Source organism: Lissotriton helveticus, chromosome 5_1 (assembly GCF_964261635.1).
Source record: "Lissotriton helveticus chromosome 5_1, aLisHel1.1, whole genome shotgun sequence".
In the NCBI taxonomy this organism is placed as follows: Eukaryota; Metazoa; Chordata; class Amphibia; order Caudata; family Salamandridae; genus Lissotriton; species Lissotriton helveticus.
The window spans coordinates 1,622,891,871-1,622,906,494 of record NC_136065.1 but is presented as its reverse complement, the minus strand read 5'-3'; the positions used below and the strand labels follow the sequence as shown (position 1 = coordinate 1,622,906,494).

The window sequence follows — 14,624 nt, the reverse complement described above, 5'->3', positions numbered from 1 at the left end:
TGCCTTTGCTGATGACACAGATGGCTAATTCGTAAAGCACTGGTCTATTAAGTTGCAGAGTGTGGTTGAACTTGGTTAGTAGACTTGGTGCCTGTTTCTGTGTCCTGCAGAAGACAAGGACGGCTTGATACCACTGTCAAAGCCCAGTTTATTAAGAAAAGCATCCATGGAAGAAGAAGTGTTGATTCGAAAATGGTTCTCCTCCAATTTCTCTCCACTTGCTACAAATGCAGAGTATCCATTATAGCATAGAACAGAGTGTTAAAGTCAGGGATGGAAGAGGATGAAAATGGGAAGTTTACTTATGGAGAGAACTGAGAAATGTCCTGTGTGCAGACACCAGTGTTGGACGAATGAATACATTTAAATAATGCCTCTAGATTGCTGGTATTTTTTGTGCCTCAGTGGCCTAATGGATAAGGCACTGGCCTCCTAAGCCAGGGATTGTGGGTTCGAGTCCCATCTGAGGTGCAAACCAATGTCCACTCTTACTTTTCCAGAAAAATAAATATATTTATTACATGCTTCCTCTCAGAAGCTTATGAGGTATTAGGAACGTTGAAATGGTACCATTTTACTTCTGTACTCGTCAGAGTCATGTTGATGTTCTGAAACTACAAAGTAGATTTTTGAAACACCTGTCTTTGTCAGATGCATTTTTGACCCAGCAGAAGATATTCCTTTGGAAAAAATTATTTGAATTGGATTGGTGTAACTGTTGTTTCTAGAGGTGGTGAAAGGCTTTCAGCTACTTAAATAGGGCAAGTCAAGTTTCATGAAACGTATACAGCCTTTGAGTTTGTGTAAATTGGAATATCCAGGAAGGAGCAGTTTGTACTACTTTCAAAACAGTTTCTCTCCACTTCTGGAAACATCCAGAGCTATATAAAGCATAAACTGAGCTTTAATCTCATGAAGAAAGAGGTTTAAATGCAAAAATGAAAACAATAGCGTATCTTACTGGTGACATTCGCATTATATAAATTCCAAAAAAGTGATTTAATTGAAAGGAGCTGAAAAAACCCACAATGGTTTGTAAACCTAAATAACTATAAATAATATATTTTCCAACCTTGCATACCACCTACAGTATAAAAATAAACGCAGCAGGACACATGACCGCGTGGCCTAATGGATAAGGCGTCTGACTTCGGATCAGAAGATTGAGGGTTCGAGTCCCTTCGTGGTTGGTTTTTGACAGTGGTCACACAATTCAGGTTTCCATTCAGAATTGAAGCAGGCTCTTCCAATACTCTTATAGCCATCATGTTCTCATTCCTAATTAATAAAAAAGTGGAGTACATACTGCACAGTCATTTAGATTGCATCTTCAGTCTAAAATCTAGTGCATTTAAGTGGCATTAAAAAGTGCTTCTATGTACACGCACTGAATATGTACTAGGTTTGCAGAATTTTGACTTGACAGAATGGGTTTTTAGCTTAAGTGTGTGTAGATGAACTGCAAGGTGTGTAAGTATGTGTTCATGTAGTGCTTCAAGTGTAAAATCTGTATGATTTGTGCAATTAAATTGCTAATTTTGCCTACGAGAAAGAAAAGTACTACAGAAGAATTATAAAGGATTGGCACATTGGCTGCCTTTGCTGAAGACACAGTTGGCTAATTTGTAAAGCACTGGTCTATTAAGTTGCAGAGTGTGGTTGAACTTGGTTAGTAGACTTGGTGCCTTTTTCTGTGTCCTGCTGAAGACAAGGACGGCTTGATACCACTGTCAAAACCCAGTTTATTGAGAAAAGCATCCATGGAAGAAGAAGTGTTGATTCGAAAATGGTTCTCCTCCAATTTCTCTCCACTTGCTAGAAATACAGAGTCTCCTTTATAGCACAGAACAGAGTGTTTAAGTCGGGGATGGAAGAGGATGAAAATGGGAAGTTTACTTATGGAGAGAACTGAGAAATATCCTGTGTGCAGACACCAGTGTTGGACGAATGAATACATTTAAATAATGCCTCTAGATTGCTGGCATTTATCTGTGCCTCAGTGGCCTAATGGATAAGGCACTGGCCTCCTAAGCCACGGATTGTGGGTTTGAGTCCAATCTGAGGTGCAAACCAATGTTCACACCTTACTTTTCCAGAAAAATAAATATATTTATTACATGCTTCCTCTCAGAAGCTTATGAGGTATTAGGAACTTTGAAATGGTACCATTTTACTTCTGTACTCTTCAGAGTCATGTTGATGTTCTGAAACTACAAAGTAGATTTTTAAACACCTATCTTTGTCAGATGCATTTTTGACCCGGCAGAAGATATTCCTTTGGAAAAAATGATTTGAATTGGATTGGTGTAACTGTTGTTTCTAGAGGTGGTGAAAGGCTTTCAGGCACTTGAATAGGGCAAGTCAGGATTCATGAAACGTATACAACCTTTGAGTGTGTGTAAATTGGAATATCCAGGAAGGAGCAGTTTGTACTACTTTCAAAACAGTTTCTCTCCACTTCTGGAAACATCCAGAGCTATATAAAGCATACTCTGAGCTTTAATCTGATGAAGAAAGAGGTTTAAATGCAAAAAAGAAAACAATAGCTTCTCGTACTGGTGACATTCTCATTATATAAATTCCAAAAAAGTGATTTAATTGAAAGGAGCTGAAAAAACCCCACAATGGTTTGTAAACCTAAATAACTATAAATAATATATTTTCCAACCTTGCATACCACCTACAGTATAAAAATAAACGCAGCAGGACACATGATCGCGTGGCCTAATGGATAAGGAGTCTGACTTCGGATCAGAAGATTGAGGGTTCGAGTCCCTTCGTGGTCGGTTTTTGACAATGGTCACACAATTCAGGTTTCCATTCAGAATGGAAGCAGGCTATTCCAATACTCTTATAGCCATCATGTTCTCATTCCTAATTAATAATAAAGGGGAGTACATACTGCACAGTCATTTAGATTGCATCTTCAGTCTAAAATCTAGTGCATTTAAGTGGCATTAAAAAGTGCTTCTATGTACACGCACTCAATATGAACTAGGTTTGCAGAATTTTGACTTCACAGAATGGGTTTTTAGCTTAAGTGTGTGTAGATGAACTGCAAGGTGTGTAAGTATGTGTTCATGGAGTGCTTCAAGTGTAAACTCTGTATGATTTGTGCAGTTAAAGTGCTAATTTTGCCTATGAGAAAGAAAAGTACTACAGAAGAATTATAAAGGATTGGCACATTGGCTGCCTTTGCTGATGACACAGTTGGCTAATTTGTAAAGCACTGGTCTATTAAGTTGCAGAGTGTGGTTGAACTTGGTTGTAGACTTGGTGCCTGTTTCTGTGTCCTGCTGAAGACAAGGACGGCTTGATACCACTGTCAAAGCCCAGTTTATTAAGAAAAGCATCCATGGACGAAGAAGTGTTGATTCGAAAATGGTTCTCCTCCAATTTCTCTCCACTTGCTAGAAATACAAAGTTTCCATTATAGCACAGAACAGAGTGTTAAAGTCGGGGATGGAAGAGGATGAAAATGGGAAGTTTACTTATGGAGAGAACTAAGAAATATCCTGTGTGCAGACACCAGTGTTGGAAGATTGAATACATTTAAAGAATGCCTCTAGATTACTGACATTTATCTGTGCCTCAGTGGCCTAATGGATAAGGCACTGGCCTCCTGAGCCAGGGATTGTGGGTACGAGTACCATCTGAGGTGCAAACCAATGTCCACCCTTCCTTTTCCAGAAAAATAAATATATTTATTACATGCTTCCTCTCAGAAGCTTATGAGGTATTAGGAACTTTGAAATAGTACCGTTTTACTTCTATAGTCTTCAGAGTCATGTTGATGTTCTGAAACTACAAAGTCGATTTTTAAACACTTATCTTTGTCAGATGCATTTTTGACCCGGCAGAAGATATTCCTTTGGAAAAAATTATTTGAATTGGATTGGTGTAACTGTTGTTTCTAGAGGTGGTGAAAGGCTTTCAGCTACTTGAATAGGGCAAGTCAGGATTCATGAAACGTATACAACCTTTGAGTGTGTGTAAATTGGAATATCCAGAAAGGAGCAGTTTTTACTACTTTCAAAACAGTTTCTCTCCACTTCGGGAAACATCCAGAGCTATAAAAAGCATACATTGAGCTTTAATCTCATGAAGAAAGAGGTTTAAAATCAAAAAAGAAACCAATAGCTTATCGTACTGGTGACATTCTCATTATATAAATTCCCAAAAAGTGATTTAATTGAAAGGAGCTGAAAAAACCCCACAATGGTTTGTAAACCTAAATAACTATAAATAATATATTTTCCATCCTTGCATACCACCTACAGTATAAAAATAAACGCAGGAGGACACATGACTGCGTGGCCTAATGGATAAGGCGTCTGACTTCAGATCAGAAGATTGAGGGTTCGAGTCCCTTCGTGGTTGGTTTTTGACAATGGTCACACAATTCAGGTTTCCATTCAGAATGGAAGCAGGCTATTCCAATACTCTTATAGCCATCATGTTCTCATTCCTAATTAATAATAATGTCGAGTACATACTGCACAGTCATTTAGATTGCATCTTCAGTCTAAAATCTAGTGCATTTAAGTGGCATTAAAAAGTGCTTCTATGTACATGCACTGAATATGTACTAGGTTTGCAGAATTTTGACTTGACAGAATGGGTTTTAGCTTAAGTGTGTGTAGATGAACTGCAAGGTGTGTAAGTATGTGTTCATGTAGTGCTTCAAGTGTAAAATCTGTATGATTTGTGCAGTTAAAGTGCTCATTTTGCCTACGAGAAAGAAAAGTACTACAGAAGAATTATAAAGGATTGGCACATTGGCTGCCTTTGATGATGACACAGTTGGCTAAATTGTAAAGCACTGGTCTATTAAGTTGCAGAGTGTGGTTGAACTTGGTTAGTAGACTTGGTGCCTGTTTCTGTGTCCTGCTGAAGACAAGGACGGCTTGATATCACTGTCAAAGCCCAGTTTATTAAGAAAAGCATCCATGGAAGAAGAAGTGTTGATTCGAAAATGGTTCTCCTCCAATTTCTCTCCACTTGCTACAAATGCAGAGTATCCATTATAGCACAGAACAGAGTGTTAAAGTCGGGGATGGAAGAGGATGAAAATAGGAAGTTTACTTATGGAGAGAACTGAGAAATATCCTGTGTGCAGACACCAGTGCTGGACGATTGAATACATTTAAATAATGCCTCTAGATTGCTGGCATTTATCTGTGCCTCAGTGGCCTAATGGATAAGGTTGTGAGTTCGAGTCCCATCTGAGGTGCAGACCAATGTCCACTCTTACTTTTCCAGAAAAATAAATATATTTATTACATGCTTCCTCTCAGATGTTTATGAGGTATTAGGAACTTTGAAATGGTACCATTTTACTTCTGTACTCGTCAGAGTCATGTTGATGTTCTGAAACTACAAAGTAGATTTTTGAAACACCTGTCTTTGTCAGATGCATTTTTGACCCGGCAGAAGATATTCCTTTGGAAAAAATTATTTGAATTGGATTGGTGTAACTGTTGTTTCTAGAGGTGGTGAAAGGCTTTCAGCTACTTGAATAGGGCAAGTCAGGATTCATGAAACGTATACAACCTTTGAGTGTGTGTAAATTGGAATATCCAGGAAGGAGCAGTTTGTACTACTTTCAAAACAGTTTCTCTCCACTTCGGGAAACATCCAGAGCTATAAAAAGCATACACTGAGCTTTAATCTCATGAAGAAAGAGGTTTAAATGCAAAAAAGAAAACAATAGCTTATCGTACAGGTGACATTCTGATTATATAGATTCCAAAAAAGTGCTTTAATTGAAAGGAGCTGAAAAAAAAAAACAATGGGATGTAAACCTGAATAACTATAAATAATATATTTTCCATCCTTGCATACCACCTACAGTATAAAAATAAACACAGCAGGACACATGACCGCGTGGCCTAATGGATAAGGCGTCTGACTTCGGATCAGAAGATTGAGGGTTCGAGTCCCTTCGTGGTCGGTTTTTGACAATGGTCACACACTTCAGGTTTCCATTCAGAATGGAAACAGGCTCTTCCAATACTCTTATAGCTATCATGTTCTCATTCCTAATTAATAAAAAAGTGGAGTACATACTGCACAGTCATTTAGATTGCATCTTCAGTCTAAAATCTAGTGCATTTAAGTGGCATTAAAAAGTGCTTCTATGTACACGCACTGAATATGTACTAGGTTTGCAGAATTTTGACTTCACAGAATGGGTTTTTAGCTCAAGAGTGTGTGGATGAACTGCAAGTATGTGTTCATGGAGTGCTTCAAGTGTAAAATCTGTATGATTTGTGCAGTTAAAGTGCTAATTTTGCCTACGAGAAAGAAAAGTACTACAGAAGAATTATAAAGGATTGGCACATTGGCTGCCTTTGCTGATGACACAGTTGGCTAATTTGTAAAGCACTGGTCTATTAAGTTGCAGAGTGTGGTTGAACTTGGTTAGTAGACTTGGTGCCTGTTTCTGTGTCCTGCTGAAGACAAGGACGGCTTGATACCACTGTCAAAGCCCAGTTTATTAAGAAAAGCATCCATGGAAGAAGAAGTGTTGATTCGAAAATGGTTCTCCTCCAATTTCTCTCCACTTGCTAGAAATACAGAGTCTCCATTATAGCACAGAACAGAGTGTTAAAGTCGGGAATGAAAGAGGATGAAAATGGGAAGTTTACTTATGGAGAGAACTGAGAAATATCCTGTGTGCAGACACCAGTGTTGGACGATTGAATACATTTAAATAATGCCTCTAGACTGCTGACATTTATCTGTGCCTCAGTGGCCTAATGGATAAGGCACTGGCCTCCTAAGCCAGGGATTGTGGGTACGAGTCCCATCTGAGGTGCAAACCAATGTCCACCCTTCCTTTTCCAGAAAAATAAATATATTTATTACATGCTTCCTCTCAGAAGCTTATGAGGTATTAGGAACTTTGAAATGGTACCGTTTTACTTCTATAGTCTTCAGAGTCATGTTGATGTTCTGAAACTACAAAGTCGATTTTTAAACACTTATCTTTGTCAGATGCATTTTTGACCCGGCAGAAGATATTCCTTTGGAAAAAATTATTTGAATTGGATTGGTGTAACTGTTGTTTCTAGAGGTGGTGAAAGGCTCTCAGCTACTTGAATAGGGCACGTCAGGATTCATGAAACGTATACAACCTTTGAGTGTGTGTAAATTGGAATATCCAGAAAGGAGCAGTTTGTACTACTTTCAAAACAGTTTCTCTCCACTTCGGGAAACATCCAGAGCTATATAAAGCATACATTGAGCTTTAATTTCATGAAGAAAGAGGTTTAAATGCAAAAAAGAAAACAATAGCTTATCGTACTGGTGACATTCTCATTATATAAATTCTAAAAAAGTGATTTAATTGAAAGGAGCTGAAAAAAACCCACAATGGTTTGTAAACCTAAATAACTATAAATAATATATTTTCCATCCTTGCATACCACCTACAGTATAAAAATAAAAGCAGGAGGACACATGACTGCGTGGCCTAATGGATAAGGCGTCTGACTTCAGATCAGAAGATTGAGGGTTCGAGTCCCTTCGTGGTTGGTTTTTGACAATGGTCACACAATTCAGGTTTCCATTCAGAATGGAAGCAGGCTATTCCAATACTCTTATAGCCATCATGTTCTCATTCCTAATTAATAATAATGTCGAGTACATACTGCACAGTCATTTAGATTGCATCTTCAGTCTAAAATCTAGTGCATTTAAGTGGCATTAAAAAGTGCTTCTATGTACATGCACTGAATATGTACTAGGTTTGCAGAATTTTGACTTGACAGAATGGGTTTTAGCTTAAGTGTGTGTAGATGAACTGCAAGGTGTGTAAGTATGTGTTCATGTAGTGCTTCAAGTGTAAAATCTGTATGATTTGTGCAGTTAAAGTGCTCATTTTGCCTACGAGAAAGAAAAGTACTACAGAAGAATTATAAAGGATTGGCACATTGGCTGCCTTTGATGATGACACAGTTGGCTAAATTGTAAAGCACTGGTCTATTAAGTTGCAGAGTGTGGTTGAACTTGGTTAGTAGACTTGGTGCCTGTTTCTGTGTCCTGCTGAAGACAAGGACGGCTTGATATCACTGTCAAAGCCCAGTTTATTAAGAAAAGCATCCATGGAAGAAGAAGTGTTGATTCGAAAATGGTTCTCCTCCAATTTCTCTCCACTTGCTACAAATGCAGAGTATCCATTATAGCACAGAACAGAGTGTTAAAGTCGGGGATGGAAGAGGATGAAAATAGGAAGTTTACTTATGGAGAGAACTGAGAAATATCCTGTGTGCAGACACCAGTGCTGGACGATTGAATACATTTAAATAATGCCTCTAGATTGCTGGCATTTATCTGTGCCTCAGTGGCCTAATGGATAAGGTTGTGAGTTCGAGTCCCATCTGAGGTGCAGACCAATGTCCACTCTTACTTTTCCAGAAAAATAAATATATTTATTACATGCTTCCTCTCAGATGTTTATGAGGTATTAGGAACTTTGAAATGGTACCATTTTACTTCTGTACTCGTCAGAGTCATGTTGATGTTCTGAAACTACAAAGTAGATTTTTGAAACACCTGTCTTTGTCAGATGCATTTTTGACCCGGCAGAAGATATTCCTTTGGAAAAAATTATTTGAATTGGATTGGTGTAACTGTTGTTTCTAGAGGTGGTGAAAGGCTTTCAGCTACTTGAATAGGGCAAGTCAGGATTCATGAAACGTATACAACCTTTGAGTGTGTGTAAATTGGAATATCCAGGAAGGAGCAGTTTGTACTACTTTCAAAACAGTTTCTCTCCACTTCGGGAAACATCCAGAGCTATAAAAAGCATACACTGAGCTTTAATCTCATGAAGAAAGAGGTTTAAATGCAAAAAAGAAAACAATAGCTTATCGTACAGGTGACATTCTGATTATATAGATTCCAAAAAAGTGCTTTAATTGAAAGGAGCTGAAAAAAAAACACAATGGGATGTAAACCTGAATAACTATAAATAATATATTTTCCATCCTTGCATACCACCTACAGTATAAAAATAAACACAGCAGGACACATGACCGCGTGGCCTAATGGATAAGGCGTCTGACTTCGGATCAGAAGATTGAGGGTTCGAGTCCCTTCGTGGTCGGTTTTTGACAATGGTCACACACTTCAGGTTTCCATTCAGAATGGAAACAGGCTCTTCCAATACTCTTATAGCTATCATGTTCTCATTCCTAATTAATAAAAAAGTGGAGTACATACTGCACAGTCATTTAGATTGCATCTTCAGTCTAAAATCTAGTGCATTTAAGTGGCATTAAAAAGTGCTTCTATGTACACGCACTGAATATGAACTAGGTTTGCAGAATTTTGACTTCACAGAATGGGTTTTTAGCTTAAGTGTGTGTAGATGAACTGCAAGGTGTGTAAGTATGTGTTCATGGAGTGCTTCAAGTGTAAAATCTGTATGATTTGTGCAGTTAAAGTGCTCATTTTGCCTACGAGAAAGAAAAGTACTACAGAAGAATTATAAAGGATTGGCACATTGGCTGCCTTTGCTGATGACACAGTTGGCTAATTTGTAAAGCACTGGTCTATTAAGTTGCAGAGTGTGGTTGAACTTTGTTAGTAGACTTGGTGTCTGTTTCTGTGTCCTGCTGAAGACAAGGAAGGCTTGATACCACTGTCAAAGCCCAGTTTATTGAGAAAAGCATCCATGGAATAAGAAGTGTTGATTCGAAAATGGTTCTCCTCCAATTTCTCTCCATTTGCTAGAAATACTGAGTCTCCATTATAGCACAGAACAGAGTGTTAAAGTCGGGGATGGAAGAGGATGAAAATGGGAAGTTTACTTATGGAGAGAACTGAGAAATGTCCTGTGTGCAGACACCAGTGTTGAACGATTGAATACATTTAAATAATGCCTCTAGATTGCTGGTAGTTATCTGTGCCTCAGTGGCCTAATGGATAAGGCACTGGCCTCCTGAGCCAGGGATTGTGGGTACGAGTCCCATCTGAGGTGCAAACTAATGTCCACCCTTCATTTTCCAGAAAAATAAATATATTTATTACATGCTTCCTCTCAGAAGCTTATGAGGTATTAGGAACTTTGAAATAGTACCGTTTTACTTCTATAGTCTTCAGAGTCATGTTGATGTTCTGAAACTACAAAGTCGATTTTTAAACACTTATCTTTGTCAGATGCATTTTTGACCCGGCAGAAGATATTCCTTTGGAAAAAATTATTTGAATTGGATTGGTGTAACTGTTGTTTCTAGAGGTGGTGAAAGGCTTTCAGCTACTTGAATAGGGCAAGTCAGGATTCATGAAACGTATACAACCTTTGAGTGTGTGTAAATTGGAATATCCAGAAAGGAGCAGTTTTTACTACTTTCAAAACAGTTTCTCTCCACTTCAGGAAACATCCAGAGCTATAAAAAGCATACATTGAGCTTTAATCTCATGAAGAAAGAGGTTTAAATGCAAAAAAGAAAACAATAGCTTATCGTACTGGTGACATTCTCATTATATAAATTCCAAAAAAAGTGATTTAATTGAAAGGAGCTGAAAAAACCCCACAATGGTTTGTAAACCTAAATAACTATAAATAATATATTTTCCATCCTTGCATACCACCTACAGTATAAAAATAAATGCAGCAGGATACATGACCGCATGGCCTACTGGATAAGGCGTCTGACTTCGGATCAGAAGATTGAGGGTTCGAGTCCCTTCGTAGTCAGTTTTTGACAATGATCACACAATTCAGGTTTCCATTCAGAATGGAAGCAGGCTATTCCAATACTCTTATAGCCATCATGTTCTCATTCCTAATTAATAATAAAGTCGAGTACATGCTGCACAGTCATTTAGATTGCATCTTCAGTCTAAAATCTAGTGCATTTAAGTGGCATTAAAAAGTGCTTCTATGTACATGCACTGAATATGTACTAGGTTTGCAGAATTTTGACTTGACAGAATGGGTTTTAGCTTAAGTGTGTGTAGATGAACTGCAAGGTGTGTAAGTATGTGTTCATGTAGTGCTTCAAGTGTAAAATCTGTATGATTTGTGCAGTTAAAGTGCTCATTTTGCCTACGAGAAAGAAAAGTACTACAGAAGAATTATAAAGGATTGGCACATTGGCTGCCTTTGCTGATGACACAGTTGGCTAAATTGTAAAGCACTGGTCTATTAAGTTGCAGAGTGTGGTTGAACTTGGTTAGTAGACTTGGTGCCTGTTACTGTGTCCTGCTGAAGACAAGGAAGGCTTGATACCACTGTCAAAGCCCAGTTTATTGAGAAAAGCATCCATGGAATAAGAAGTGTTGATTCGAAAATGGTTCTCCTCCAATTTCTCTCCACTTGCTAGAAATACTGAGTCTCCATTATAGCACAGAACAGAGTGTTAAAGTCGGGGATGGAAGAGGATGAAAATGGGAAGTTTACTTATGGAGAGAACTGAGAAATTTCCTGTGTGCAGACACCAGTGTTGGACGATTGAATACATTTAAATAATGCCTCTAGATTGCTGGTAGTTATCTGTGCCTCAGTGGCCTAATGGATAAGGCACTGACCTCCTAAGCCAGGGATTGTGGGTTCGAGTCCCATCTGAGGTGCAAACCAATGTCCACTCTTACTTTTCCAGAAAAATAAATATGTTTATTACATGCTTCCTCTCAGAAGCTTATGACGTATTAGGAACTTTGAAATGGTACCATTTTACTTCTATGGTCTTCAGAGTCATGTTGATGTTCTGAAACTACAAAGTCAATTTTTAAACACTTATCTTTGTCAGATGCATTTTTGACCCGGCAGAAGATATTCCTTTGGAAAAAATTCTTTGAATTGGATTGGTGTAACTGTTGTTTCTAGAGGTGGTGAAAGGCTTTCAGCTACTTGAATTGGGCAAGTCAGGATTCATGAAATGTATACAACCTTTGAGTGTGTGTAAATTGGAATATCCAGGAAGGAGCAGTTTGTACTACTTTCAAAACAGTTTCTCTCCACTTCTGGAAACATCCAGAGCTATGTAAAGCATTTACTGAGCTTTAATCTCATGAAGAAAGAGGTTTAAATGCAAAAAAGAAAACAATAGCTTATCGTACTGGTGACATTCTGATTATATAGATTCCAAAAAAGTGCTTTAATTGAAAGGAGCTGAAAAAAAAAACACAATGGGATGTAAACCTAAATAACTATAAATAATATATTTTCCATCCTTGCATACCACCTACAGTATAAAAATAAACACAGCAGGACACATGACTGCGTGGCCTAATGGATAAGGCATCTGACTTCGGATCAGAAGATTGAGGGTTCGAGTCCCTTCGTGGTCGGTTTTTGACAATGGTCACACACTTCAGGTTTCCATTCAGAATGGAAACAGGCTCTTCCAATACTCTTATAGCTATCATGTTCTCATTCCTAATTAATAAAAAAGTGGAGTACATACTGCACAGTCATTTAGATTGCATCTTCAGTCTAAAATCTAGTGCATTTAAGTGGCATTAAAAAGTGCTTCTATGTACACGCACTGAATATGTACTAGGTTTGCAGAATTTTGACTTCACAGAATGGGTTTTTAGCTCAAGAGTGTGTGGATGAACTGCAAGGTTTGTAAGTATGTGTTCATGGAGTGCTTCAAGTGTAAAATCTGTATGATTTGTGCAGTTAAAGTGCTAATTTTGCCTACGAGAAAGAAAAGTACTACAGAAGAATTATAAAGGATTGGCACATTGGCTGCCTTTGCTGATGACACAGTTGGCTAATTTGTAAAGCACTGGTCTATTAAGTTGCAGAGTGTGGTTGAACTTGGTTAGTAGACTTGGTGCCTGTTTCTGTGTCCTGCTGAAGACAAGGACGGCTTGATACCACTGTCAAAGCCCAGTTTATTAAGAAAAGCATCCATGGAAGAAGAAGTGTTGATTCGAAAATGGTTCTCCTCCAATTTCTCTCCACTTGCTAGAAATACAGAGTCTCCATTATAGCACAGAACAGAGTGTTAAAGTCGGGGTTGAAAGAGGATGAAAATGGGAAGTTTACTTATGGAGAGAACTGAGAAATATCCTGTGTGCAGACACCAGTGTTGGACGATTGAATACATTTAAATAATGCCTCTAGATTGCTGATATTTATCTGTGCCTCAGTGGCCTAATGGATAAGGCACTGGCCTCCTAAGCCAGGGATTGTGGGTTCGAGTCCCATCTGAGGTGCAAACCAATGTCCACTCTTACTTTTCCAGAAAAATAAATATATTTATTACATGCTTCCTCTCAGAAGCTTATGAGGTATTAGGAACTTTGAAATGGTACCGTTTTACTTCTATAGTCTTCAGAGTCATGTTGATGTTCTGAAACTACAAAGTCGATTTTTAAACACTTATCTTTGTCAGATGCATTTTTGACCCGGCAGAAGATATTCCTTTGGAAAAAATTATTTGAATTGGATTGGTGTAACTGTTGTTTCTAGAGGTGGTAAAAGGCTTTCAGGCACTTGAATAGGGCAAGTCAGGATTCATGAAATGTATACAACCTTTGAGTGCGTGTAAATTGGAATATCCAGGAAGGAGCAGTTTGTACTACTTTCAAAACAGTTTCTCTCCACTTCGGGAAACATCCAGAGCTATAAAAAGCATACATTGAGCTTTAATCTCATGAAGAAAGAGGTTTAAATGCAAAAAAGAAAACAATAGCTTATCGTACTGGTGACATTCTCATTATATAAATTCCAAAAAAGTGATTTAATTGAAAGGAGCTGAAAAAACCCCACACTGGTTTGTAAACCTAAATAACTATAAATAATATATTTCCATCCTTGCATACCACCTACTGTATAAAAATAAACACACCAAGACACATGACCACGTGGCCTAATGGATAAGGCGTCTGACTTCGGATCAGAAGATTGAGGGTTCGAGTCCCTTCATGGTCGGTTTTTGACAATGGTCACACACTTCAGGTTTCCATTCTGAATGGAAACAGGCTCTTCCAATACTCTTATAGCCATCAGGTTCTCATTCCTAATTAATAATAAAGTCGAGTACATACTGCACAGTCATTTAGATTGCATCTTCAGTCTAAAATCTAGTGCATTTAAGTGGCATTAAAAAGTGCTTCTATGTACACGCACTGAATATGTACTAGGTTTGCAGAATTGTGACTTCACAGAATGGGTTTTTAGCTTAAGTGTGTAGATGAACTGCAAGGTGTGTAAGTATGTGTTCATGGAGTGCTTCAAGTGTAAAATCTGTATGATTTGTGCAGTTAAAGTGCTAATTTTGCCTATGAGAAAGAAAAGTACTACAGAAGAATTATAAAGGATTGGCACATTGGCTGCCTTTGCTGATGACACAGTTGGCTAATTTGTAAAGCACTGGTCTATTAAGTTGCAGAGTGTGGTTGAACTTGGTTGTAGACTTGGTGCCTGTTTCTGTGTCCTGCTGAAGACAAGGACGGCTTGATACCACTGTCAAAGCCCAGTTTATTAAGAAAAGCATCCATGGAAGAAGAAGTGTTGATTCGAAAATGGTTCTCCTCCAATTTCTCTCCACTTGCTAGAAATACAGAGTCTCCATTATAGCACAGAACAGAGTGTTAAAGTCGGGGATGAAAGAGGATGAAAATGGGAAGTTTACTTATGGAGAGAACTGAGAAATATC

General features: G+C 38.1%; 10 non-coding genes across 10 annotated transcripts; all 10 read left to right on the top strand.

Annotated features, from left to right (window-relative positions):
• Window positions 1-398: 398 nt before the first annotated feature.
• TRNAR-CCU (transfer RNA arginine (anticodon CCU)) lies at window positions 399-471 on the top strand. The gene has a single exon. It is a non-coding gene; the product is annotated as a tRNA-Arg (tRNA).
• A 646-nt stretch (window positions 472-1,117) lies between these two features.
• Window positions 1,118-1,190, top strand: TRNAR-UCG (transfer RNA arginine (anticodon UCG)). The gene has a single exon. It is a non-coding gene; the product is annotated as a tRNA-Arg (tRNA).
• A 4,690-nt stretch (window positions 1,191-5,880) lies between these two features.
• TRNAR-UCG (transfer RNA arginine (anticodon UCG)) lies at window positions 5,881-5,953 on the top strand. Its single transcript has one exon. It is a non-coding gene; the product is annotated as a tRNA-Arg (tRNA).
• A 794-nt stretch (window positions 5,954-6,747) lies between these two features.
• TRNAR-CCU (transfer RNA arginine (anticodon CCU)) lies at window positions 6,748-6,820 on the top strand. Its single transcript has one exon. It is a non-coding gene; the product is annotated as a tRNA-Arg (tRNA).
• Window positions 6,821-9,039: 2,219 nt separating this feature from the next.
• Window positions 9,040-9,112, top strand: TRNAR-UCG (transfer RNA arginine (anticodon UCG)). The gene has a single exon. It is a non-coding gene; the product is annotated as a tRNA-Arg (tRNA).
• An 803-nt stretch (window positions 9,113-9,915) lies between these two features.
• Window positions 9,916-9,988, top strand: TRNAR-CCU (transfer RNA arginine (anticodon CCU)). The gene has a single exon. It is a non-coding gene; the product is annotated as a tRNA-Arg (tRNA).
• Window positions 9,989-11,510: 1,522 nt separating this feature from the next.
• On the top strand, window positions 11,511-11,583 carry TRNAR-CCU (transfer RNA arginine (anticodon CCU)). The gene has a single exon. It is a non-coding gene; the product is annotated as a tRNA-Arg (tRNA).
• A 647-nt stretch (window positions 11,584-12,230) lies between these two features.
• TRNAR-UCG (transfer RNA arginine (anticodon UCG)) lies at window positions 12,231-12,303 on the top strand. Its single transcript has one exon. It is a non-coding gene; the product is annotated as a tRNA-Arg (tRNA).
• An 803-nt stretch (window positions 12,304-13,106) lies between these two features.
• TRNAR-CCU (transfer RNA arginine (anticodon CCU)) lies at window positions 13,107-13,179 on the top strand. The gene has a single exon. It is a non-coding gene; the product is annotated as a tRNA-Arg (tRNA).
• A 645-nt stretch (window positions 13,180-13,824) lies between these two features.
• Window positions 13,825-13,897, top strand: TRNAR-UCG (transfer RNA arginine (anticodon UCG)). Its single transcript has one exon. It is a non-coding gene; the product is annotated as a tRNA-Arg (tRNA).
• Window positions 13,898-14,624: the final 727 nt, after the last annotated feature.